This window comes from Rhinatrema bivittatum, chromosome 5, assembly GCF_901001135.1.
Source record: "Rhinatrema bivittatum chromosome 5, aRhiBiv1.1, whole genome shotgun sequence".
In the NCBI taxonomy this organism is placed as follows: domain Eukaryota; kingdom Metazoa; phylum Chordata; class Amphibia; order Gymnophiona; family Rhinatrematidae; genus Rhinatrema; species Rhinatrema bivittatum.
Window position 1 is genome coordinate 76,875,857 of NC_042619.1, and position 25,504 is coordinate 76,901,360.

Consider the following 25,504-nt stretch of genomic DNA (forward strand, 5'->3'; position numbering starts at 1 on the left):
TTTTTTTTGCTTTAATTAACAACTACCTTACTTAATACTGCAATTTATTTATTTGCTGAAAACTGTCTTCTGGTAGAATTCTGTTTACTAAATCCCAGACAGAGACAGTCTGGACCTGACACACTCCCAACATTTTACTCATTCCACTCCCCCAACAGTCTCCGAGCTTGACGCGATCCCGGCTACCCCTCTAGCTTCGAGCTCTCCGATTGGTGCGCTCGGCCGGAGGGGGCGGGGCCCAGGCGGCGGACATTTTCTTGGAGCTGGTACCTACTGTTGCCGTTTAAAACGAGGAGAGCGGTAGGGCTGGCGCGCGGGCAGCATGGGGTGAGGACGGAGCGGAAACTGGCTGCCGGCGCGCGGCTGGGGGAGAAGGAGGAGGGTCGGGTTGTCGGCCTGCAGGCCCTGTTTTCCAGACGGTAAGGCGGCCCGCCTCTGGGTTTTTTTTGGGGAGGGTGGTCTTGGAGACTAAGGGCGCTTTTCACGGCGGTAAAACCGGAGCGAAGGGGTGCAAGCCTTCCGGCGGTGCTGCCTGCACTTTTTCACCTTCTCCTACTGCTGTACGGCTCATACCGGACCGGACTACTTGAGAAACGAGAGCGGCTTTTGTCCTTCGCTCGAGTTTGTCTTGGACTTCCCTGCGCTCTCGTCCCTACACCGCCTTCTCTATGGGCATAGGTGGCGTCTTCTTGCCAAGTATTCAGGACTAGCCTCTGTGACCTGTGAAATATCCCATCTGAAAAGTGTCCATGTCCTTAAGTGAGTCACATTACGGGAGAGAACTCTGCTTCTAAACCTTACACAGCCGAAAGGGGTCACCTTTACCCAATAACTTTGCAGGGTTTTTCGTTACACATTTATTTACTAAATTTCAATCTAAACCATATAACTAAAGCGGTTTACAAACTAATATAAAATTAACCAAAATTACAAACTTAAATCAGAACATACAAACAAAATAGCATGTAAAATAAATACATAAAATCTATAATCCATTTTTATTTAGTTTGGGAGTTTTGTGTTGTGTTCTCCAATTAAGTGCTGCCTTTACAATGTTTCTTTAGGCACATGTTTGATATGCAAATTTTTTTTTTTTTTTTTAATGGTGGCTTTTTTTTCTTTTTGCTTATCAAGATGCTACACCAGCAAGTAGCATATATACCTTGTCTGGGACTAAGAGTTTAGAACTAGGTTGAGTGGAATAAAGAAACTATAAGTAGCAGAGTCTTTATTGGCAGATTGAACGTGGAGTATTTCAATACAATTTGGCCTTAGTTTGCAGTGTTCATAAATTATTTGTAAAGGAAGGTGAGACATAATGGCAGCTTTTTTTCAAGATAATACTAACTTTAGAGATACAATAAATAGCCCAGTGGTTCTCAATCTCTTTCCCATTATGACAGACCATGCTCACATGTGACATACTGCTCATTACAATTCATGATGGAAATAAAAATAATAGTGGGCTTTTATTTTAATTGTTAAGAATGATCCAAGGGAAAGATAAGTACTTTGTCTGAACAGAAATTGCATAAATAGTAAACATCCCATACCAAAACAGCACCAAACAGTAACCACCTTACTTAAGAAAAGGCAACCTGAAAATATTACTCCAGGCCTCCTGTTAGGAAAATGGAACAAGCCAGGCTGCTTTAGAGCCCTGAACAGAAACTACATGCAGCAGAATACTTCACCTCAGTCACATGTACAGACCCTCACCTAACAAAGAAGAGACCATAAAGCATAACTAGAAACATGCAGACAAAAACTGAACTGGAAACCACAACAAGCCAGAGAGGACTGTATGCAGTGTAACAAAGCAAAAAAAGAAACATCATCAGTCCTCATAAAACAAATCAAGTATAAAATCAATAGCAGTAAAACCATACTAACAAAAAGAATAGATTTCAAAACATCTGATGAATGGATTATCCAATAATTAAAAACTTATATCAAACATTTCTAGATACCAATATAATATTTCAAAATAGCAGACACATAGACCCAATGATGAACGATAAAAAAATGCTTTACCCTGCATATTGCTTGCAACTTTCTCCTCTCATTCGCACACAAGCTCTTTCTCTCACACTGGCTGTCAGTCACATGCACATACATGCTTTGTCTCTCTCACACATACTTTCATTGACACATTTACACACATACTTTCTCTCTCCCACTTACACACAGGCTCTCAATCACATTTACATTTTATTGAATTTGTGAATCGCCTAACTCAAAAGGTCTAGGTGAAAAACATAGAACTTAGTTATTACAAAGAAACCAAATTAAAAACAATATAAACGCAGAGTTGAACATTACATAATACAACTAAAATATAATACAATCATAAAACAAAGTTAAAATAAAATTATATTAATAGTAACAAAACCTAAAGTTTTAATGTCCCCCTTGAAGGTCTTAACTGAGTCATACTGGCGAATCTCTATAGGAAGAGAATTCCAAAATTCTGGGCCAGAAATCGAAAAGGAACATTCTCAGGTGGTGTGTAGGCATGCAACTCGGGGAGACAGAATATCTAGTAGGCCTTGCTGAGAGGAGTGCAACATTCACACACACACTCGTGCTCTCACCTACACAGGCTCTCTTTCTTATACATATGATCTCTCTCAATCATACACTTACATTCATGCTCTCCCTCTAACACACACAGGCTTTCTTTCACACAAACAGATTTTCAGTCACACATTTACACATACAGGCTCTCAGTCACTGACATACATGCTATCTCACACAGGATCTCAAAACACATATGCTTCCTCACTGTCTCCTCACACCCCCCCCCCCCCCCCACCACCACCACCACCACTGAACTAGTGGCAGCAGCAGCCTCCTCCACTTCCAGCCTTTGCGGCCTTGAGAAAGGAGTCCCATTGGCTGTGAGGGCTGACATTGCTCCTCTTTTGCTCTGAGCTTCGCTGCTCTTCTTCGGGCCGATGCTGCCTGCACTAGTACGGTCTCTTCTTCCCACGCACACGTCCGATACATACCACTTCCTCTTTCGGACTGCGGGGCATGGGAATAAGAGACCAAGCTGATGCCACTGACTCTCGCTCTCCTGCTGTGCTCCGCCTGGACTGTCAGCATTTTAAGCCCGATTGGAGGATGAATTCCTATTTTGCTGGGGCAGGGGGAGCAGCTGGGCCAGCAGGGGACTGAGAAGTGTGGTGACACACCGGTTGAGAACCATTGCTTTAGTTAATTAAGAGGGACTTGGCTATGATTGAGAAATAACTGGTATTTGGCATATGCTTTTCAGTATAAGGAATCAAAAAGACAATTTATATATGGGAACTTGAGATTTTTGGGTTCCCTGTACGTACCAGGATCATTCCAGATGGTGGGTTATGTCCCCGTCCAGCAGATGGAGTCAGAACAAAAACTCTCAGGGGAGGTCCTATATGACCACGCCTCCCCTGACTCAACTCTCAGTATAGTTCTGACTCCAGCAGATGTGAGAAAGGGGACACTGAGGTCCCCAGCATTTGATTTAGGCCTCTTGTCAGAAGGATCAATTATAGTGTGATTTCATCCTGATAAGCAGTGAGTGTTAGCGCTTGCTGACAGACCGTGGTCTTGCTCACTGTTTTTTTCTTTCTCTTGCTCTCCTTTGACCCTGACTTGTCATCGGGCCTGGGGTAAGAGTTTCAGGATTTCTTTCCCTCGCAGGTCTTTTTAGGGACAGGTTCGTTTGCTGCAGGGAGGACTTGGGGTGTAAGTCGGTGGGGCCGTCCTCTTCCCCCTGCCCTAGTCGGATTCTCCCCTCCCCTCCTCAGTGGAGCGAGATCACTCCCGACCTGCGGCCCCACGAAGCCTCATTCCCCGGGCCGCCTCGCGTCGGGAAGTCCCATTCCCTGACGTTTTTCGCCGGGGAGGGGGTGAGGGCCTAGTCCCAGCCGCTATCTTCGCGCCGGTCTTTCCGCGCGCGTGAGTCTGCGTTCTTCCCCCCCCCCCCCCCCCCCCCTCCACCTGCGCTCCGATGCAGCGTTCGGACGGCAGCAGACAGCGAGAGACCCTGGCCCGGGAGGAGCGAGGCATGAGCGAGTCTTCCGCGGAGGAAGACTGCCCTTCGGAGGAGGCTGGCCGGCGTCAGGAGCGCGTGGGGAGAAAGAGGCAGGCCCCGTTCCCGCTGAGCGCGGGAACGGCGGCCATTTTGCAGACAGTTTGTCAGGCAGGCCCGGCGGAAGATGTCGGAGAGGCCCCACTCGCGGCGGCGACCCTGCCTTTTCATGATCCAGGAGCGATGATGCAGCCAAATCTTCAGACCCCGGGTGGCTCGCCCGCGGGGATTCAAGGTTTTTCGCCGGAATTTATAGTCCTGATGCACAGGGCTTTTCTTCACAGCAGGGACATGCCCCTGGTTGGGGGGCCTCCGCTGCCGGCCAAGGTAGCCTGCGTGGCTGGGCCCCTGGGGGGCTTAGGCCCACAGGGGAGCGTCTCACGGGCGGGGGATGGTTCAGGGTCACCGTCGGTGCCCCGACCCTCAGCGGACGTGGATCCACTCCTGGACCCGAGCGGCGAGGATCCCTCCTTGTCAGCCCAGGTGGAGGGCGACGATCCCAGGGTCCTATGGATTTTCCAGGCGGGGGAGCTGGACGAACTCATCCCCCACATCCTGCAAGAAATGGACATCGACCCGCCTCTGGACCCGGTGGAGCCCGATCCTAAGGTCAGGAAGGGGGATCCCCTCCTGGCGGGCCTTCGTCCCCTGGCAAAGGCTTTCCCCACACATCCTTCCACGCTGCAGCTCATTTCCAGAGAGTGGGATACTCTGGAGGCCAACTTCAGGGTAGGTAGAGCCATGGAAAAACTGTACCCACTCCCAGCGGATTTCTTGGAGCTCCTCAGGGTGCCCGCAGTGGACTCTGCAGTGTCCGCAGTGACGAAGCATACTACGATTCCCGTCACCGGCGGAACGGCGTTAAAGGATGTGCAGGATAGGAAGTTAGAGGTGTACCTCAAACGGGTCTTCGAGGTGTCAGCGCTGGGTTTAAGGGCAGCGATCTGCACCTTGCTAGCGCAGAGAGCGGGACGTCGGTGGATCCAACAGCTCCTTACTTCACAGGCCTTGCCGGAGGCAGAGGCACAGCAGGCGGACAGACTGGAGGCTGTGGTCGCCTATGGAGCAGACGCCATGTATGACCTCATCAGAGTCCAGGCCCGGTCTATGGTGGCGGCGGTGTCGGCCCGCCGGCTTCTTTGGCTGCGACACTGGTCGGCTGATGCCTCTTCCAAGACCAGACTAGGGTCTCTCCCCTTCAAGGGAAGGTGCCTCTTCGGAGAAGACCTGGACCAGATCATTAAATCCCTCAACGAGAACGCAGTCCACAAGCTACCAGAGGATAGACCGCGTTCCTCCAGATCTTTCAATTCCTCCAGGAACAGGTACCGAGCGCAGCGTCTGGCTAGACCTCCAAGGCAACAGACCCCTCGGACGCCATCCACTCGCTCGCATTCCTGGAACCGGTCCTTTCGAGGGCGCCGCCCAGGTAAGGACGGTCATGGCTCCGGGCCCCCTCAGAAGGCTACCCAATGATGCCAGGAGGACCCACGGGTCGGTTCCCCGGCTGGGGGGCCGGCTTGCTCGATTCTACGATGCGTGGGTCCAAATCACCTCAGATCAGTAGGTCCTGGATATTCTAAGGCACGGCTACGTGTTGGACTTTGTACACGCCCCTCGAGACAGGTTCCTGTTCTCCCCTTGCGGATCCCTCCTCAAGCGCTCGGCTGTGAGGCAGACGCTAGACCGCCTCCTGGCTTTGGGCGCGATCGTCCTGGTGCCAGCCGCCGAATTAGGTCGCGGCCACTACTCAGTGTACTTTGTGGTTCCCAAGAAGGGAAGGTACCTTTCGCCCTATTCTGGATCTCAAGACCGTCAACAAGTCCCTCAGGGTTCCCCGTTTCCAGATGGAGACGCTCCGGTCGGTGCTGGCGGCAGTACACCCGGGGGAGTTCTTGGCCTCTCTCGATCTGACAGAGGCGTACCTCCACATCCCGATCCATTCGGCTCACCAGCGATACCTTCGCTTCAAGATTCTGGACCAACATTTTCAGTTCCGGGCCCTGCCCTTTGGCCTGGCCACGGCCCCACAGGGTGTTCACGAAGGTCATGGTGGTAGTGGTAGCGGCTCTGCGCAGAGAGGGGATCCTGGTGCATCCCTAACTGGACGATTGGCTGATCCGCGCGAAATCTCGAGGGCAGGGCCGTCGGGCGGTCGACAGGGTGGTTCAACTTCTCCAATCTCTAGGGTGGATTGTCAACTTCCAAAAGAGCAGACTACATCCTTCCTAGTTGTTGGATTTCCTGGGCGCGCGCTTCGACACGAAGGCTGCAATGGTTTTTCTACACCCGGACAGGGCACGGTCTCTTCGCAAGCAGATTCACAGCTTCCTTGCTTTCGAGTTTCCTACGGCGTGGGACTACCTGCAGGTGTTGGGGACCATGGCCTCCACGATAGACCTGGTATCGTGGGCCTTTGCGCACCTACGGCCCCTCCAGAGGGCCCTACTCTCCCGCTGGCAGCCAGTCTCGCGGGACTACCAGGCGATTCTACCGATTCCAAGGACAGCGAGAGACAGTCTCCGTTGGTGGCTGGACCTGCTCAGACTTGCTTGGGGGGGTTTCATTGGAGGCGCCAGACTGGGTAATAGTCACCATGGATGCCAGTCTGACCGGCTGGGGAGCGGTCTGTCAGACGAGCTCCATGCAGGGACGATGGTCGGCGGAGAAAGCAGGGTGGCCCATCAACCGGTTGGAGGCGAGGGCGGTCAGTCTAGCCCTGGAGGTTTTTCTCCGGTTAATTCAGCAGCGGGCAGTCCGAGTGCTCTCGGACAATGCGACCACGGTGGCGTACATCAACCGTCAGGGAGGCACGAGGAGTCGCCTCGACTCCTTGGAGATAGACCGCCTAATGGAGTGGGCGGAGCGCCACCTGCTGCGCCTAGCGGCCTCCCACATTGCAGGCATCAAGAATGTGCAAGCGGACTTCCTCAGCTGTCAACACCTGGACCCAGGAGAGTGGGAACTCTCGGGGGAAGTGATGGAGCTGATAATCAAGCGCTGGGGAACGCCACATGTGGATCTCATGGCGACCGCCAGGAATGCAAAGGCCGCGCGCTTCTTCAGTCTCAGAAGGGAACATGGCGCAGAGGGGATCGATGCACTAATCCTCCCGTGACCGCGTCAGTGTCTTCTGTACGTGTTCCCCCCCGTGGCCGCTTGTGGGAAAAGTCATCCGACGGATAGTCTCACGGAGGTCCGGTAATCCTTGTGGCACCGGAATGGCCCCGACGACTGTGGTTCGCGGACCTGCTCCATCTGGCTCTGGAGGGTCCTCTTCGTCTAGGTCATCTGCCGCACCTTCTCCGTCAGGGTCCAATATTTTTCGAAGCGGCGGATCGCTTCTGTCTTGCGGCTTGGCTTTTGAGAAGTGCAAGCTGAGGTGTTGTGGATATCCTGAGGCTGTCATATCCACCTTATTGCAGGCGCGTAAGCCATCTACCTCTATCACGTATGTTCGAGTGTGGAAGGTTTTTGAGGAATGGTGCGCTTCGCAGTCTATTTTGGCAGCGCAAACGTCGGTAGCTCAGGCTCTCGCCTTTCTGCAGACAGGTCTAGAGTTGGGTCTGGCCTATAACTCCCTTCGGGTTCAGGTGGCGGCTTTAGGGGCTCTCCTTCAGGGGAGGAGCGGAGTCCTCCTGTCGTCCCATCCGGATATCGTGCGTTTTCTTCAGGGCGCAAGACATTTGAAGCCCCCTATACGGCCGCCATGTCCTTCGTGGAATTTGAATCTGGTGCTCTGGATGCTGGTTGGCGCACCCTTCGAGCCCTTGGGTTCTGCTTCCATCAAGGACCTCACTCTTAAGACCATCTTTCTGGTGGCTATCACCTCGGCACAACGGGTTTCCGAGTTGCAGGCGTTATCATGTCGTGAACCATACCTTCGGTTCACTCCGGATGGGGTGTCGCTCCGTACGGTGCCGTCCTTTCTTCCTAAGGTGGTTTCGGCTTTCCATCTTAACCAGTCCGTGGAGCTCCCATCATTTGCAGCCTCTGAGCCGGGGGAATTGCGCAGACTTGATGTACGATGTTCTTTGATGCACTATCTAGAAGTCACGAATGAGTTCCGGCTGTCGGGCCATTTGTTTGTCCTCTGGTCGGGACCCAAGAAAGGGCAAATGGCTTCTAAGCAATCAATTGCCCGTTGGCTGAAGGGAGCGATCGTAGCGGCGTACCTGGGAGCAGGTAAATCTCCGCCTTTGGCGGTCAAAGCTCATTCGCTTCGGGCACAGGCGACTTCCTGGGCCGCGAGTGCGTCGGTCTTTTCTCAGGAAATCTGTAGAGCGGCCACCTGGAAGTCGCTCCATACCTTCACGCGGCATTATCGCCTAGATGTCCGAGCGCAGTCGGGCTGTCTGCGGCCCACCCATGATGGGGAAGCTCTGGTACATCCCACCGTCTGGAATGATCCTGGTACGTACAGGGAAAAGAAGATTATTCCTTACCTGCTAATTTTCGTTCCTGTAGTACCATGGATCATTCCAGACGCCCTCTCTGGCATTGGGGGTTTCTTCAGGTGGGACATCCCTGCTTACCTGTCTTGTCCTGTTTTCACTCTGTTCTTGTCTTGTTGTTGACTATACATGTCTGCACGGTTGCGGTGCTGTTGGCAAGTTCGCAGTTCAGTTTGTTCCTTCTTCAAACGAATTTTCGGCTGTTTAAGAGACAGCGGGTATGTGTAACATGTTTTTTATACTTGATCCCTCTGGGCCTCTTCTCGTCTTGGCATTGATAGTCTAGTTACTGAGAGTTGAGTCAGGGGAGGCGTGGTCATATAGGACCTCCCCTGAGAGTTTTTGTTCTGACTCCATCTGCTGGACGGGGGACATAACCCACCGTCTGGAATGATCCATGGTACTACAGGAACGAAAATTAGCAGGTAAGGAATAATTTTCTTATATGGGCACCTGAAAATTTGGCGATTCTAAGAGAAACTGGAATAACAGTAAAGAGTTAGCAGGTGACTAGCAAGGAATGGGAAAATCCTTGCATTTATGAAAGGTGATATACTGAATGACATTTTCTTCTGCTAGGATATGACCTCATTAAAATGAGATGTTTTATTCATCTCTTTACTGGAAGGAACCTGATGAAAATGAGTTTTGAGAGAGCTACAAAATGTATTAAAATTTGTCTTAGGGACTAGAAAGATTATTTGCTTTGGGAAAATAAAGATCAAAGATAACATTGCAATATGTTTTTTACATAGATTTGTAAAGAATATACATAGATACATATAGCAAATGTTGCTTACCTGTAACAGGTGTTCTCACAGGACAGCAGGATGTTAGTCCTCGCATATGGGTGACATCAGGATGCAGCCCAATCACGGGATGTCACCCATATGTGAGGACTTCCATCCTGCTTGTCCTGTGAGAAACATAGATACATAGAAATGATGACAGAAGGGGGGGAGGGGCCAAGATGGTCGCTTGCTAGTAGCGCTGACTCGGCGCTCCCATTAAAATTTCTGATTAAGGACTAATTTGTTGCTTAACATGCCCCCAAAAAGGAGAAAGTAACCCCCCACTTCCCTCAGGACAAAAAACCATTCCAAGTGTGCTCGTGTTTAACAGAAGCAGGAGGGGCCGAGCCCCGCTGATGAGCTTGGCAAGGAAGCAGCCGCTTCGTCTGGGGAACTTTCTTTGAGGCCCCCCCCCCACACGCCTAGGAGTCCACATGCGATATCGACTAACCTGCCAGTGGAAACTGCAATGGAGATACCTGGAGCTGATAGCTCAGAGGTAGCCATAGAGGGAGCAGAAACTGGCGGTCTCGATAGAGTATGAGGAGGAGTTACAGCCCCGATGTCTGTATACATTTTGAAACCAGATACCAGCAATGGTAAGGCTGTTTTGATTCCCATGGCAAATGTTTCTTCAATGGCTTCATCGACTACAAAGGAACAACATGTTGAGCTGATTCCTCCAAGTAAACCCACTGTGATCAAGCTGGACTCCTTATGGGAATTGATGGCCCACCAAAACTTGGCCCTGCAAAAGTTGTATGAACCAAATAACTCAGATTTCCTCGAGGTTGGAAATAATAACCCATGAACAGGATAAAAGAATAAATGAGCAATCCAAATAAAATACAATTGCTTGAAAACCAAATTAAAGAAATACAGAGAGCACAAACAGCCATGATTCAGGACAGTTACTTTTAAATAAGAAAACAGAGCTTCTGGAGAACAGGTTAAGAAGGCTTAACTTAAGGTTGTTAAATTTCCCCAAACTATTGGGGGAACAACCAAGAGTAACTCTGCGAAGATACCTAAATGAAATACTACAGATTCCTATAGAAGAAAACCATCTTTCAATAAGGTCTATTTTTTACCTTTCACTCATTCGAAAGGATGATACAAAACCAAATGGATCTGGGGAATCTGACTTTCTTGAATCCTCGACTGTAGAGATCGAGAGAGCCACCTTGTTGATTTCCTTCATATATGAACAAGACATGGGCGTGATAATGAGGAACTATTTCCAATATATGGGGTCAATTTTATGGGAGAAATCCAAACACCACACAGGCTGGTACTGCACTTTGAACAGGAAATCGGAAAGAACAACAAGTGCAGATCAACTTCTTGGATCCAAATGTTTATTCAGTATAGACAGATTCAATGGCAACTCCACTGTCAAATTTATTGTTATTCCAATCACGGGTAGGGGTCCCCCAACACGGAGTAACCTTGATGTTGAACTTTTTGAAGAATATTGATTATATGGTGCTGTCCCAACGCAGCCAGTGGGCGAAACACGGAGTCCGTGTTGGGGGACCCCTACCCGTGATTGGAATAACAATAAATTTGACAGTGGAGTTGCCATTGAATCTGTCTATACTGAATAAACATTTGAATCCAAGAAGTTGATCTGCACTTGTTGTTCTTTCAGATTGTCAATTTTATGGCCAATTTGTCCAGATCTTTCCTGATCTGGCAAGGACCAAGGAGGAAAGGTTTCCTGACACTTTGACAGGAAACTAGAGAGTTGGGGGCTACGTAACACCTGTAAATGTATCATCCAATATAATACCTACGTGTTTCTAATTCCTGAACAACTGAAAGCATGGCTCAATTCCCATAGAAGGGCAATGATAACATAAACGCCTACTGAAGGTCCAACTACCTAGCATAGTAAAATGGGTCTTACGAATGCAAGTTAATGGCATTTTCCTTTGATTATTTTGATTGTATAAGAATTTATAACTGAGCTTCCAATTTAATTTAAGTGCTCTCCCCCACAATTTTTTACTTGTACTAGAGAAAGATTTGATTTCTGGAATTATTATGATTGAATATGTTTGATTTCTTGTTTTCTGTACAAAGATGAAAATGCTTTGTAATTATCTAAAGATCAATAAACATAAAATAATAAAAAAAGAAATGATGGCAGAAAAAGACCAAACGACCCATACGACTTATTTTCCCATACTTATGTTTCACCGACCACCAGGTTCAGGGCCCTTGTTGGTAACTGATTCAAATTTCCTGCCACCCCCTACTGTTGATGCAGAAAGTAATGTTGGAGTTGCATAAGAACATGCCATACTGGGTCAGACCAAGGGTCCATCAAGCCCAGCATCCTGTTTCCAACAGTGGCCAATCCAGGCCATAAGAACCTGGCAAGTACCCAAAAACTAAGTCTATTCCATGTTACCATTGCTAGTAATAGCAGTGGCTATTTTCTAAATCAACTTAATAGCAGGTAATGGATTTCTCCAAGAACTTATCCAATCCTTTTTTTAAACACAGCTATACTAACTGCACTAACCACATCTTCTGGCAACAAATTCCAGAGTTTAATTGTGCATTGAGCGAGAGAGAACTTTCTCCGAATAGTTTTAAATGTGCCACATGCTAACTTCATGGAGTGCCCCCTAGTCTTTCTATTATCTGAAAGAGTAAATAACGATTCATATCTACCCATTCTAGACCTTTCATGATTTTAAACATCTCTATCATATCCCCCCTCAGCCATCTCTTCGCCAAGCTGAAAAGTCCTAACCTCTTTAGTCTTTCCTGATAGGGGAGCTGTACCATTCCCCTTATCATTTTGGTCACCCTTCTCTGTACCGTCTACATCGCAATTATATATTTTTTGAGATGCGGCGACCAGAATTGTACACAGTATTCAAGGTGCGGTCTCACCATGGAGCGATAGAGGTATTATGACATTTTCCGTTTTATTCACAATTCCCAAAGTTCTATTTGCTTTTTTGACTGCTGCAGCACACTGAACAGATTATTTCGATGTGTTATCCACTATGATGCCTAGATTTTTCTTGAGTGATGGAAGAACCTAACATTGTGTAACTATAGCATGGGTTATTTTTCCCTATATGCATCAAAGGTGAAGCATAAGGCTTAATTGTTAAGGGTAGTAACTGCCGCATCAAACAAGTTACCCTGATGCTTGTTTACCCAGACTGCACAGATGAATGCATTATTAATGTTGTCTGAATGTAAATCCTTTCTTCCACATTTCCCCCTGCCAATGAAGCAGAGAGCAATGCTGTATATGCATTCAATGTGAAGTATCAGGCTTAATTGGTTTAGGGTAGTAACTGCCACAATAAGAAAGCTACCCCCATGCTTATTTGTTTACCCAGACTGCGTAGTTCAGTCCTTGTTGGTTTTTGTCTGAATGCAAATCCTCTCTTCCACATTTTCCCTTGCCGTTGAAGCAGAGAGCAATGTTGGAGTTGCATTAACCGTGTGAAAGCTTATTGAGTAAGGGTAGCAAGCCACCCCCATAGCTCTTCTCTTCATTCCCATCCTCTAGCCTTTATGGATCCACAGGGTTTATCCCATGCCCCTTTTGAAATCCTTCAGTTTGCCTTCACCACTTCCTCCAGAAGGGTATTCCAGGCATCCACCACCCTCTCTGTGAAGAATTACTTCCTGACATTGGTTCTGAGTCTTCCTCCCTGGAGTTTCAAATCATGATTTTTTTTATTTCCCCCAACGGAAAAGGTTTGTTGTTGACCATGGATCGTTACAGATTTTCAGATACTTGAAAGGTTTTATCATATCACCCCTGCTCCTCCTCTCTTCCAGGGTATACATATTTAGGTTCTTCAATCTCTCCTCATAAGTCATTTTATGAAGACCATCCACCTTTTTGGTCGCCCTTCTCTTGACCGCCTCCATCCTGTCTCTGTCCCTTCGGAGATACGGTCTCCAGAACTGAACACAATACTCCAGGTGAGGCCTCACCAAGGCCCTGTAGAAGGGGATCATCACTTCCTTTCTCTTACTAGATATTCCTCTCTCTATGCAGCCCAGCATTCTTCTGGCTTTAGCTATCGCCTTGTCACATTGTTTCACCGACTTCAGATCATTAGACACGGTCACCCCAAGGTCTCTCTCCTGCTTCGTGCACATCAGCCCTTCACCCCCCATCAAATACAGTTCTTTTGGATTTCCACACCCCATATTTATTTTATTTATTTAACATTTCTTTTATACCGATAACCGTTCGCACATCGCATCGGTTTACAGTGAACAAAAAACCATTGGGCAGAGCCCTTACAAATAACAGATAACATAGTAAACTAGGCAACATATAAATAATATTTGGGAGGAGCCCTTACAAGAAATACAAACATCAATGAGTAAAAGCTATGGGTATATGCTATGGGATTGAACTATAACAGAAACTATATACAAGTTAGTGCACAGTACCAAATCAGCAGGCAAAAAGATGTTCATACCAGGATATCAGAAAAACATCAGAAAAACATTTGTAGGGGGAAATTATGTAATAGGGGGTGAGATGGCATTCATTCTCGGCTGCCATATCTTCGACTACTCTTCCAGCTTCCTTAAATCCCGTCTCATTCTCTCCACTCCTTCCGGCATGTCCACTCTGTTGCAGATCTTAGTATCATCCACAAAAAGACAAACCTTACCTTCTATCCCATCTGCAATGTTGCTCACAAGGATATTGAACAGGACTGGTCCCAACACCGATCGGCACTCCGCTTAACACCGCTCTCTTCTAAGTTCCATTTACCATCACACATTGACTTCTGTCCATCAACCAGTTTGCAATCCAGGCCACCACCTTGGCACTCACTCCTAAGCTTCTCATTTTATTAACAAGCCTCCTGTGTGGGACCATATCAAAAGCTTTGCTGAAATCCAAGTAGATGACATCAAGCGTTCTTCCTCGATCCAATTCCCTAGTCACCTAAAGTCAATCAGATTTCTCTGACAGGATCTTCCCCTGGTGAATCCATGTTGCCTCTGGTCCAGCAATTCTTCTGACTATAGATAGTTCACTATTCTTTGAGCAGCGACTCCTTTACTTTTCCCACCGCCGAGGTGAGGCCAACCGGCCTGTAGTTTCCAGCCTCCTCTCTCCACCCACTCTTGTGAAGTGGGACCACCACCACTCTTCTCCAATCACTCGGCACCACTCCTGTTTCTAGGAATCTATTGACCAGGTCACGCAGCGGACTCGCCAGCACATCTCTGAGCTCCCTCAGTATCTTGGGATGAACCTCATTAGGCCCCATGGCTTTGTCCAGTTATGAAAGTAATTGAGGGCTGAAGGTGAAACTGATTAGGGGCAAATGCACTTTAGAACATATACACTTGTTACACCAAATCTCAATGTAGGATTGTGATTATAAACCCTATTTATAATTTGGATTATACTATAGCTGGAGTTTATATGGGATTTTGTCATTTTTCCTATTTTCAATTCTTATTGAAGTCTGTGGTTTTATCAATTTTATTTTTCCAGGAAAATCCCCAAACTAATCAGGTTGGCTGCGTAAGGAGAGGAATGGTTGGCAGAAAGAGGTGATATTGCTCCTGCATAGATCCCAGGTGAGCCCTCAAGCGGAATAATGTGTACAAATTTGGAGATTGTATATAAACTGGTTGGAGTTGGTCCAAAGTGTGTGTTAAAATGGTCAGTAGACTTCATTCTAAAGTATATGGTGAAGACTTAAAGATCTAAACACATACCCTAGGGCAGAGCTTTCCAGACTTTTCATGTTGGTGACACACTTTTTAGACAAACATAATTTCGGGACACAGTAATTCAGTTTACTAGCAAACCAGAGGTTAAAGGTTAAACGAACGAAATGTATTTCGACAATTTTCCCGTCGATAGCAGGGCTGAATTAGCCATGCTGTCATGGGATCTGTCCATCAGGTCCGGGAGGCGGAGCTTGATAAAGCAGAGGTTAATTTTTGTATCCTCTGCGCCTGCGTGTGTGTGTTCCCGCGCAGGCAGAGTAACTTTCCTCAGTCTGTTTTTTCCGCGCGCGGGAGCGCACGCGGAGCCGAATTGTTCCTCAGTAAAATGTCCAAATCAGGTTTTAAGCGCTGCCGCTGCAACCGGGTGATGTCGGTAACAGACGGGCATGACCGGTGTTACCGGTGCCTGGGCAGCGAGCACGCCATGTCAACCTGTGAATTTTGTGCAAAGATGTCCCCCAGGGCGAAGCGACAGAGGGCCTACAGGCTCAAGGAACTTCTCAGCACCCCGGAGGCGTCAGAGGCCCACTCTTCACCGGGACCGGTGAAGAAAATACAGTATTCGGCACCTAAGGCTCTATTCGATAGTCAGGTAACAAGGGAGCAGGGCCCTGCGACCCTTCCTGTCCGGAAAATTGCTTCTCATTCGACGTCCAGTATAGACTCGAGACGCAGCCGTTCGCCTCATAGGCAACCCAAAACATCCCGCCATTTGACGCCGAGTCTCAGCCCCTCACCGCGTCATGAGCCGCAGAAACGGCGCCATAAGGATTTGAAGGCCAAAGATGCGGCACCGTCCACTAAGACGCCGCACAAACCGCTGCCGGCTACTGCAAAGATGGCGCCTCTGCAAACGGAGAGCACGGCGCCGCACTTAACAATGGCGCCAAGAAGCCCTATGGCGCCGTAGGCCCATAAGGAGCGGAGGTCCCATATGGCGCCAAAACACCATACGGCACCGGGGGACAGTACGACGCCGAAACACCGTACGGCGCCGAAGGGAAGTACGGCGCCGAAAGTCAGGACGGCGCCGAAAGACAAGACGGCGACCAAGAAGCGTGCGGTGCCGAAGGATAAGACGCCAGGAAAGCATACGGCGCCACAACAACCAAAGCACCTACACAGGGCACCAGAAGGCCCTAAAGTACCAGACAAACAGCGACCGCAGGCAAGGCCAAAGCGCCCGGACTCCAGCAGTCACGAGACGCCGGAACATTCAACAGAAGGCGGGGAAATACCGTGGCCTTCCAGGACTGTGAGGGATCCTTCGTCCAGGGTACATAAAAAGGACCCCTCAGGGAAGTTTGTGACTGTACCTACAAACCGAGACCCAATGCTGTATGCATTGTCGGACACAAGGAAGGAGTCTCATAAGCGAAAGAGATCAAGGAACTCCTCTTCGCTTAGTTCGCATCATAAAAGATCCAGTTCCTCCTCACACAGCTCACGGGACCCGCGTGACACGGCAGAGGACCTAGTCTCTCGTCGTAGTAAAGAGAGAAGGAGGGACTCGTACCGAGACCACAAGACTAGGCATTCAAGACATACCCCAACGAACACGTCGACGTCCAGATCGTCTCGAGGGTCCCATCACCGGAGCGAGGGCTCCACGATATATCTCACATCATCTCATGCTTCGCCGGGATCAGGGTCTGAACCGGAGGGTCACATCATGCTCCTAGTCCTCAGAAAGATCAAAGCGGGCAGGACATGCTGAAAGCGATGCCGCCTGCGGCAAAGGATGCCTTCTGGCAGTTATCACAATCCTTATCAGGATTTTACGAAGCCATTCAAGCATCTTTTATCACTGAAAAGGATAGAGGGAGCCCTCTTCCCGTCCGCAGCGAGCTAGTCCGCTATCACCGGGCCGTTCCGTATCATGCGACCGGGACGATTCGTTTTCGGATTCCCCTACGTCATCTACGGGATTCCCCTCAGACCCTCAAGAAGGTCAACAAGAACCATACTCACCTCCTGAAGACCTTTCCTATCTGAGGTTTTTAGAAAAGATAGGAAAGATTCTGCAATTACAAGTTCAAAAGGAGCATGATCCTAGGGCTGAAACGTTGGGGCTTCTAAAAATTTTTGACGTTCCAGGTGAACCGACCACACTTCCACCGCATGACCTTCTACATAAGTTGCTCCTGAAGTCGTGGGAGACCCCTCAAGCCATGCAATCCGTATCCCGGAAGACGGATATTAAATTTCGGATTAGGAAAGAGTCCCCGTACGCTCTTCCACAACTGCCGCATGAATCAGTGGTAGTCGAGTCGGCGATGCAACGCTTTAAAAAGACGAAACTCCACACATCTTATCCACCGAATAAAGATCATAGGTATTTGGACGAGGTGGGAAGGAAGATATACCAAAACTCGATGCTCACTACACGGATACTGCACCACCAGTTTTATATGGTGCAGTATTTATACGAGTGCGTCCAGGCCACCAAAGGCCTCCTTTCCACTGCGGGGGGGGCAGACCCCGCAAACCCTGCACGATATGGAGGAATGTTCACGTCATCTACTCCGCTCAATCTACGAGGGCATGGAGACCTCCTCCAGAGCGTCCGCGACGGCCATAGCGGCTCGCAGAACGGCATGGCTTCGCTCTAGTTCCATTAGAGAAGATGTTCACAGCAAGCTTGCCAACCTGCCCTGCACGGGCGATAACCTGTTTGGGGCGCATTTGCAAGAAACGGTGGGTAAGCTCAAGGACGAAGCACTATCCGTTCAGTCCCTGCACTCTCATACAACATACCATCCGACGAAGCGGTTTACTCCATACCCTCGTAAGCCCTCCTACGGAAAGAGACCCTTCCGTCCATATCAAGGTTACCGCTCTCAGTCCTATCAAACATATCAACCATACCAAAGGCCGCACCAACAACAACAACAGTCTACTTTGCCGAGGAGGGGTAGGCCTCGAGCGCAGCGTCAGCAGACCCAACAACAATCGACTGCCCCGAAAACCTCTCAGTCTTTTTGAACTTGCAGCCACCATCACTCCAAACCTTCCCGCCAGGAAGAATCCAGTCCAGTCCCGACTAGCAGTTTGGGATCAGATAACATCGGATCAATGGGTGCTGGACATAGTCAGACACGGGTACCGGTTGCAGTTTCAGTCCAGGCCGCATTTCCCACACGTCCCCTCCGTCAGGACCTTCCGAGATCATCCACAACTCCAACAGGAGATATTACACCTATGCCAACAGAGGGCGATTGTCCGACTGCCCTCGCACACCCACAATCAAGGATTTTATTCCCCATATTTCCTAATTCCCAAGAAATCGGAGGGCCTGCGACCCATTCTAGATCTCCGGGAACTCAACAAGTGTCTGAAAAAGGAAAAATTCAAGATGGTGTCCATGAAATCCATCCTACCCTTACTGCAACCCAACGATTGGATGTGTTCCATCGACCTGAAGGACGCGTATACTCACATTCCGATCCACCCCTCTTCCTGGCAATACCTGTGCTTCACTTACAGACAGCAACATTACCAGTACCGGGTACTTCCCTTCGGGTTGTCAGCGGCGCCCAGAGTGTTTACCAAGTGCATGGTAGTGGTGGTGGCTCATCTCTGGCAAAGGGGGATAATGATTTTTCCTTATCTGGACGACTGGCTAGTGGTAGCGTCTTCGCAGGACTATCTCCTCGATCAGCTAGACCAGATCCTTCGTTGCCTGCACCAACTCGGCCTGGTAGTCAATTTCAAGAAGTCTCACCTAACGCCGACGCAACGCCTACAATTCATAGGAGCGTATCTGGACACCACCCAATCCAGGGCGTTTCTACCGCAGGACCGCCAAACACAGATGCGGGCCCTTTTAAGCGACCTCTTACCACGGCCAACCTCGTCGGCCAGGCAAATCCTGGTCCTTCTCGGCCACATGGCGGCGGCAAATTTTCTAGTCCCGAACACCAAACTGCATATGCGACGACTGCAGTGGGGACTCAAGAGGCAATGGAGTCAACACTCCCAGCCACTCACACAGTCGATTGCCCTCACCGCGGAAATGAGAAAGGACATAACTTGGTGGCTCCTTCCATCCACATTAGTAAAGGGAGCGTTATTCCGACAGCCCATGCACGACGCTGTTCTGACGACGGATGCCTCCCGGAAAGGCTGGGGGGCACATCTCGAAGTTCACGAAACACAAGGGCTCTGGTCCGTAAAAGAACAGACAATGCAAATCAATCTCCTGGAACTTCGAGCGATTCGCAACGCTCTCCAAGCGTTTCAACCCTTTCTGCAAGGGCGACGAGTCATGGTATATACGGACAATCAGGTGGCAATGTTTTATGTCAACAAGCAAGGCGGATCGGGCTCTTGGCCCCTCTGCAAGGAAGCATTGCTCACTTTCCAATTTGCTCACCAGCATTCGATACATCTCCAAGTCACCTACTTGCCCGGGATAGCAAACACGAGAGCGGACAGATTGAGCAGAATCTTCCACCCACACGAATGGTCCCTCAACCGGGACGTAGTACTCAGTGTCTTTGCCAGGTGGGGCACGCCATTGATAGACTTATTCGCGACGGAACTCAATGCGCAACTTCCAAGGTTCTGTTCGATTCGTCCCAGCAAGTGTCGGCTGGTGCAAGATGCCTTCCTCATTCCGTGGACTCAGGGGCTTCTATATGCATTTCCGCCCATTCCCTTGCTTACCAGAACGATTCAAAAATGCATAATGGACAAGGCTCACTTGATCCTCATCGCCCCACCCTGGCCCAGACAACCCTGGTACAGCTACCTACTGCACCTCTCCACCGAGGCACCAATATGACTGCCACAGCGACCAGATCTACTACAGCAGGATCAGGGAACGCTATTGCACCCACTGCACTCCTCCCTACACTTAACAGCGTGGAGATTGACAGGTGGTTGCTAACTGAGCAGCAGGTCTCCTACAAGGCTCAATGCATTCTACTGGAATCCAGAAAGCCCTCTACTAGGCGTAATTACCAATATAAATGGAAAAGGTATACCACATGGTGCGTAGCCCAGAAGATATCTCCCATTGACTGCTCACCACAGTTATTACTGGATTATCTTCACACCTTATTCGAAACGGGACTCGCCACCAGCTCGATTAGAGTGCACCTCAGCGCCATTGCGGCCTATCACAAACCATATAAACAGGCCTCGATAGCCACGCATCCTTTACTCACCCGTTTCCTCAAGGGTCTCCTGCATATACGACCCCCCACACACAAGCCGCCGGTTCCATGGAATATAAATTTAATACTGGAACAACTCATGCTTCCTCCGTTCGAACCATTGGAATCGGCACACATAAAGTTCCTTACCTGGAAAGTGGTGTTCCTGGTCGCCGTCACTTCGGCTAGACGGGTCAGTGAGCTGCAAGCACTAGTGCATTATGAACCATATTTACAGTTTTTTCATCAAAAGGTGGTCCTTCGAACTCACCCTACCTTTTTGCCAAAGGTGGTGTCGCAATTTCACATTACTCAAACTATAGAGCTTCCCACGTTTTTTCCTAAACCACATGCATCATCTCGAGAAGCGTTGCTTCACACTCTAGACTGTAAAAGAGCTCTCGCTTACTACAAGAATAGGACGTCTTCTTCCACACGTCCTTCACAGCTATTCCTATCCTTCGACCCTAAGGCCCCAGGACTGTCAGTGTCAAAACGTACCATATCCAGCTGGATAGTTCAATGTATTCAGTTTTGCTACAACAAACGGAATACCGTTCTCTCAAGGAAGCCAAGAGCTCACCAAGTTCGGGCCCTAGCCACCTCGTGGGCTCATCTCAGAAACATACAGCCCATAGACATTTGTAAGGCTGCTACTTGGACTTCATTACATACGTTCACTAGGCATTACTGCCTAGACCAACAAACGTCATCAGATGCACGATTGGGTCACACAGTCCTGCAAGCTGCAATGGATCAGGACCAGTGATTGCCACGTGTCTCTTACTTGGGAGCTTGTGACTCCCATGACAGCATGGCTAATTCAGCCCTGCTATCGACGGGAAAAAACAAGTTTGCTTACCGTAAACGTTGTTTCCGTAGATAGCAGGATGAATTAGCCATGCTGACCCGCCCTCCTCCCTGGCAATCACATTACACCGGACGTGTACCTGCTTAATCACAGACTGAGGAAAGTTACTCTGCCTGCGCGGGAACACACACACGCAGGCGCAGAGGATACAAAAATTAACCTCTGCTTTATCAAGCTCCACCTCCCGGACCTGATGGACAGATCCCATGACAGCATGGCTAATTCATCCTGCTATCTACGGAAACAACGTTTACGGTAAGCAAACTTGTTTTTATGTATGTTTCCTTAAATATATACATAATAGGTTGTGTCGTGAAACATTTTATCTTGTGAAAACCTCTCATTTATATTAAAAATATATAATATTCCAAGATTAATGTTCTAATTTATGAATAACAATAATAAAACAAAGTTATTGTGTTATTCAATTTACCTCTTTAATGAGATATATGAGCTTGATGGGATGAACACAGATTTTGAATATTTGGTGTTAATAAGAAAGTCCAAAGGGTCTTCTGCATAATTTTAAAAAGCTGGCCAGTTTCACACTATATAATTATTTGATAGCCTCATTCAACTAATTCTATATGGCTGTGAGAGTGAAGACTAGAATTTATAGGAAGGGACAGAATGTCAATATAAATCCTACACCTCCAGTTCTGTAACTCTGCATCCACTGAAATTCCCCCAAACAATGGAGCTTGGATGTTTCCCTTACAGCTCATCGTACTAAAAGATATTTTCAAATTCTGGTGTCACCTCACAGTAACAGCAGCACAAACACCTTCCACTGCCAGGCACATTGAACTAACACAAAGCCTCGCAAAAAAGACACTCAAAATCTATACTGCAATCCCACTGTAACACAACAGTAATAACACCAAGGATTCAAACAACAATAACCCTACCTGTGAAAAAGCAAGTGTAAATATTACACTGGGTCCTAGAATACCAATACACCACCTACTGAGGAAACAAAACAAACCAGATTGCTATAGATCCCTATGCTAGCAGAATCTCTCATCATGGTCACACACACAGAGCAAAGACAGACCCTCACCATACTAATAAAAGAATATTTTAAAACTACTGATAAATAGAATTTCTATTAATTAAAATCATATACATTTTTTACAATTTCCCAAAAACCAATAAAATATTTTAAAACAGCACATATATCAAATAACACCCAATAATTAAAACTAATAAGGATTTTAAAAAGCCCCTGCTGTCCATACGTGGGAGCTCTTGATTTCCAGTCACCCTGATATTGTCGAGGATTAGGAGGTTATCCTCTCTCTCTCATACATACACTGTCACATACATACATATTCGTGCTCTTATACCCACCATAACTTCTCGCTCTCACAGACACTGACACACTCTCAGGCTCTAAGACACTCTCTCCCCCTCCACACCCCCCCCCCCCCCCCAAACTCTTACTCCCCTGGATTTTCTCATGCTCTCACTCTTTCTGGCTCCCTCACATACACACAAACACACACACCCAGGCAAGTTCCCAATCATTCTCACACACTGAAACTGACCCCCAGGCAGGCTCCCATTCATTTTCACACCACTCCCTCCCCATCCCCCAGGCATGTACACATTCATTCTCACACAAACAGACCCCCAGGCAGGCACCTTTTCTCACACATACAAACCCCAGGAAGACACCCATTCATTCTCATACACAGACACACCCTCAGGCAGGCACCCATGCATTCACACACATACACCCCCAGGCGGTCTCCCATTCATACACATGCACACTAAAGGCAGACCCCCTCTCTTTCTTTTGCCAGCAACCTCAGAGCCTCTCTCATTCCTCTGCTGCCACTGTCACTGATGCCGCATGGCTATTTGGGAGGCGCTGATTGCTGCTATTGGCACTGAAGCCCATTCTGCTGCCTCCTCTGTGTAGGCCCCGTGGGTTTCCACTTCCTCCATGTTGATCTCGTACATTGTGAGATCCGCATAGAGAAAGTGCTACTCTTGCACATTACCAAAGATTACATGTGCCAATCAGTAAAAAGTAATTTTTTTTTTTTTTACCTTTGCTGTCTGATCTTAGTTTTCTATCAGTTGGTCACAGGCTTTTTTGTTCCACCTCCCCTTTCTTATTTTTTTGCCAATTCCTTTCATATTGTCTTTTTTTTTTCTATCTTTTCTCTCCATCTATCTTCTTCCCTCAAACATAGTCAGGTTCTCATTCTCACATGCTTTCTCTCTCTCTCTCTCACTCACACTCAGGCTCTCACTCTCACATGCTCTCTCTCTCATACAATCATTCATACACAGTCTCTCTCTTGCACATGCTGTCTGACTCTCACACACCCAGGCTCTCTCACTCCCACATGCTGTCTTGCTCAAGCACAGGCTCTCACTGTCACATGCTCTCTCTCATACAATCATTCATACACACAGGCTCTCACATGCTGTCTCTGCAAACATTCAGGTCCTCACTCCCGCGCACAATCTCTCAACTCTTCTCATACACGCACTCTACAGGTCCTCAGCCTCTCTCTTACCTCTGGGCTCCTCTTCACGGGTCACTGCAGGATGGGCTCTGCAGCGGCGTCCCTCTTCTTCGCGGGCCGATCCGCGGTGGGGACCCTGCTACCAGGCCTCCTCCTCCTCTCAGCCCGCTGCTCCTCTTCTGCACGTGGCTGACGCTCCTCCGCCTTCCTGCCCGTGCGCTCCGGCAACATTTTTCTTCCGGGGCCGCATGGGCAGGAAGGAGGAGTAGCACCTGCGTGACCTTTTTCTTCGAGCCGTGGTGACGTAAGCTCCACCACGGCCCTGCCGATCTTCCTGCTATGCATCTCCGGAACACAGCCCAGCGAAACTTCACTGCTCAGCCGCCAGTGGGATGAGGTCCACCGGCGGCCGCATTGGCTCCCACTTGCCGGTGTCACGTGCACCGGGCTTGCGCGACACACCGGCACACCTCAGGCGACACACTAAAGTGTCGCGACACACACTTTGGAAAGCTCTGCCCTAGGGGAAAGGCAAGATAGAGAGATATGATAGACATTTAAATATCTCCAAGGTTTCCATGCATAGGAGGCAATCCTCTTTCAACGGAAAAAAGACTCTAGAATAAGGGGTCATGGAATGAGAATGAAAGGGAGTACATAAGAACATAAGAAATTTCCATGCTGGGTCAGACCAAGGGTCCATGAAGCCCTGTTTCCAACAGATGCCAAACCAGGCCACAAGAACCTGGTAATTACCCAAACACTTAAGAAGATCCCATGCTATTTATGCAATTAATAGCAGTGGCTATTCCCTAAGTAAACTTGATTACTAGCAGTTAATGGACTTCTCCAAGAACTTATCCAAACCTTTTTTGAACCCAGCTACACTAACTTCACTAACCACATCCTCTGGCAACAAATTCCAGAGCTTAATTGTGCATTGAGTGAAAAAGAACTTTCTCCGATTAGTCTTAAATGTGCTACTTGCTAACTTCATGGAATGCCCCCTAGTCCTTCTATTATTTGAAAGTGTAAATAACCAATTCCCTGTACGTACCTGGATCAGTCCAGACCCTGGGTTATGTCACCAATCCAGCAGAGGGAGGCAGAGAAAACATTCTAATGACTCGGACTTATACCCTGGAGCACCACCTGCAGTCAATCAGTATTTCTCTGTCTCCCAGCAGAGGTGGACGTCCCTAACCCCTGCAGTCTGTGGTAGTTTATTTTTTAGTCAGGTAGTTTAGGAGTTAATTTTTTGCAGGCTTTCTTTTTCTTTTGAAGAGAGCCTGTTCTTTTCATTTAAGTTATTTAAAAAAAAAATATATATATTTTTTCTTCACAGCTGTTTCACTGCCTCCTGGGAGGACTATCCCTCTTGGTTTTTGAGGCTGCCGGAGTTGGGGAGGTTTTCAACCCAGCAACCACTCCTGGCAGGGGTGATACCAGGGGGCCCGGCTCACTCGCCCTACTTGGAGCAGCTCCTGGAGACCGCGGCATTTCGGTCAGGTAAAAAAAATAAAAATTCTTCACAGCTGAATCGTTGTTTACTACCTTTTGGTGTTCGGTGGGCCCGTGCCTTTGTTTTTCGCCGGGGTTTCTTTTAGTTTATTTCATAGTTTTAATTTCGCGCCGTTTTTACTTTATAATGCCGCGAGGTGCGGCCTGCCACGCTTGTGGAGATGCGCGCATGCGTCTCTCTAGGGAGAGTCTCTGTTCATCCTGTCTCCCCGGGGGGGGGGAAGGCTCATCAAGTTTGCCGGGTTTTTGTTTTTTTTTTAAAAAGGGACTCTGCCACTTCGCGCAGCCCCAAAACCTCGGCCCAGCTGCTCTCCTGCCCCAGACTCTTTTTGCTGCAGTGTGGGAACTAAGGCACTCCTGTCTACTCTGAGGGTGGAGACACAACAAGCTATTCAG

General features: G+C 48.4%; 1 protein-coding gene across 7 annotated transcripts in view; it reads left to right on the forward strand.

Annotated features, from left to right (window-relative positions):
- Positions 1 to 249: 249 nt before the first annotated feature.
- ZC3H12C (zinc finger CCCH-type containing 12C) overlaps positions 250 to 25,504 on the forward strand; it is a 168,755-nt gene continuing 143,500 nt past the window's right edge. For 4 of the 7 annotated variants that reach the window (XM_029602481.1, XM_029602482.1, XM_029602480.1 and 1 more), the window contains exons 1-3: positions 250 to 419; positions 14,836 to 14,921; positions 24,933 to 25,096. The gene's annotated coding sequence lies outside the window, so the exon portion shown is untranslated. The remainder of the gene's footprint in view (positions 420 to 14,835; positions 14,922 to 24,932; positions 25,097 to 25,504) is intronic. The other 3 variants (XM_029602485.1, XM_029602486.1, XM_029602484.1) reach the window with 1 other exon arrangement.